Raw genomic sequence first — 2,951 nt, 5'->3', positions numbered from 1 at the left:
GGGGTGGTTGTGGGGGGGGGGGTACCAGGAGGGGTGTGCGAGGCAGCAGGGGCGCCTGCGTGCGCGCACGTACACACGGTGACTCCAGCATCTCGCGCCCCCACAACCCCCCCGCGAAGGGTCTGACCTCCCCAAGGGGACACCAGCACATCCCAAGGTCTTTGCTCCGACTCGGGCCACCCACTCACAGCACCCACCCTGCCCTGGCCACTGCCCGGCCCTCTGCAGCCAAAAACCCGGCATCCTGCCCCAAACATGCCCTCCTGGGACATGCTCGAGCTTGGGGAGCCCCGCCAGGGTGGGGGCTGCGGGTGGGGAGACCCCCACGGCGCTGCAGCATCCGGCTGGGAGCATCGCCGCGCCCTGCGCCTCGGGTGCTGGCACGGGGAGCACCTTCCTGGGGACTTCGCACCCCTCACAGGGTTACAGGGTGGGTGCCGGAGCTGTGCCGCGCTTCAGCCAAAAAAAGCACCAACTCTCACCGGGGTCGCTTCGGTGTTCAGCCCTCTCCCGTGCAGAGGAAGATGGGATGGAGGCAGGGAGAAAGTGGGAGTATTTGGGGTTTCTGGCTCAAAATGAGCCCCGAGGGGCGGGGGGAGATCCCTGCGGGGTGGCAGGGAGAGGCTGCGCCGAGCTCGGAGGGCAGCGGGGAAAACTGAGGCACGGTGCTTGCCACGCCACGTGGCTATCGCCCACCCAAAAGCCTCGTGGTGCCCATCGGCTCCATCCCGCCTCCCGCTGCGCTTGGGGCTTTGCTCCTTTTTGGGGGACTTTCTGCCTTTTTGATGCCCCGACACGCCGCGGAGCTCGAACCAGGCTGATGGGAAAGAAGGGACCAGGCAAGTTCGTACCGGGAACACCGGGAAGCGGGCTTTGCTCCTTTTTGGGGGACTTTCTGCCTTTTTGATGCCCCCCCGACACGCGGAGCTCGAACCAGGCTGATGGGAAAGAAGGGACCAGGCAAGTTCGTACCGGGAACACCGGGAAGCCGGGCCGGGATGTCGGTGCCCTCTTCCTTCGCCAGGCAGCAAAGCTGCCGGCACTGGGCAGCATAAACGTGCGGGTCTTTGCCAGCTGCTGGAGGGGTTCGTGGCGGAGGAGCCCGGCAGGAGAAACAGGGGCTGAGAACTTCGGGTTTTTTGGGGAAAAAAAAACCCACGTAGGGTTGTGCTATCGATCCCCAGCGCTTGGGGACGTCCCTGCCTGGATGACGGCCCATCGGTGACGTCTTCTGAGGTGTTTTGGGGGGTTTTGGCCTGCCAGCCTGATGGGTAAAGCTTTTCCACGGCCGGCATCCCTGCCTGGGCAAGGGGACGCTCCTGGTTCCCCCTGCACTCACGGGGAGCCCCGCTCCAGTCCAGGCACCCCCAGAATTCATCCTTTGAGGATGCTCATCCCAGACCTCCCAAAGGTGGCTCCCCGTTACCCGGCTGAGGGTGTTGGGGGAAAAGCAAGGACATGCCCCGACATCGGCCAAACTGGGGTCCCATTTGGGGTCTCCCCCACCCCGAGCTGGGGCACCCCGACTCTCCCCGGCTGAGCCAGCAGCACCCTGCCCCAGTTTGCACCCTGCATCTTCTCAGCCCCAACACGGAGCCCCGAAGGGCGGCTGCGGGGCCGGGAGGGCAACCGGGTGCCACAAACGTCCCCCAAACCGGAGAGTGACCAGAGGGAGGTGGGAGCGGGTGGTGGCTCGGCCCCCCCCCCGCAGCGGTGCAGGTGTCTGGCGTCTCGCGGGGTCACCTTGGGGCTCCCGCTGCTGCCATCGATCCCCGCGGCCACGCAGCGCAGCGGGCGTGCGGCCGCAGGTGGGGTGCTGGGCGGGAGCCCTGGGCTGGGAGCATCCCGGGGCCTGTCAGCACCCATGGGCACCGCGCGAGGCTGGGTGCATCGCCACAACGCCCCGGCGCACGTGCACACGCATGCGGTGAGTGTGCGCGCGCGCACGCACTGCAGTTGAGGCTGTGCACGCGCACGTCGATGCACAGGCACATGCTGCAGTGAGGCTGTGCACACACACAGCTTGCAGCGACGCTGTACTTGTGCGTGCACCCATGCACCAACACCTCGCAGCGATGCCCTTGGGCATGCACACGCAGACACACAAACACCTTGCAGCAACGCTGTACTTGCGCGTGCACCCACACGGACGCCCGCACGACCACGTTGCAGCGATGCTGTGCTTGTGCGCGCGCACACACAACCACCTTGCAGTGGTGCTGTGCTCGTGTGCACGCACACGCAGGCACACACAGAGCCACGGTGCAGCGATGTACTTGTGCACGCACGCACCCCCCTTGCAGCGACGCTGTACTTGTGCATGCACACACACACACACACACTCCCTCTGCAGCAGGGCTGTGCATCTGAGCCCATCCTGCTCTGATGCTGTACGTGTGTGCACACAGCCTGCAGCGAGGCTGTACGTGTGCGCACACACGCTGCAGTGACGCTGCCCGTGTGTGCACACACACGCACACACTCAGACACCCTGCAGTGAGGCTCTGCGTGTGCATAAAAATGCGTGAGCACGCGCGCACAACGTGCAGTGGGGCTGGACGGAGGTGTGCGGGTACACACTCGTGCGCACACCCACACGCAACCCCTGCAGTGAGGCTGTAAATGGGCACGTAAGCGCACACGCGCGCAACCTGCAGAGCTGGGGGCACACACGCACACTCTCACGCACCTGGCGTGAGCCCGTCTCCCTGCCTACTGGGGGCTCCCCGCCAGGCTTTGGGGCCAGAGCCCCTCACCCCCCCGGCCTTGGGGCTCCGTGCCTCAGTTTCCCCACGGGAAGTCCCCAGGGGCTCCAGGCCCGATGCCGAGTCCCCTCCATCCTCTCCCAAAGGCGCAGCGGGGCCGTTTGTGAGGCCACCCCGTGCCTCAGTTTCCCCTGTGGTGCCAGTGCTGGGGCAGCGATGGGGGCCGGGGGTGCTGCAGCCCCTTTC

Source organism: Aptenodytes forsteri, unplaced genomic scaffold (genome assembly GCF_000699145.1).
Source record: "Aptenodytes forsteri isolate BGI_AS27 unplaced genomic scaffold, ASM69914v1 Scaffold129, whole genome shotgun sequence".
In the NCBI taxonomy this organism is placed as follows: domain Eukaryota; kingdom Metazoa; phylum Chordata; class Aves; order Sphenisciformes; family Spheniscidae; genus Aptenodytes; species Aptenodytes forsteri.
Note: the sequence above shows the minus strand (reverse complement) of the source record.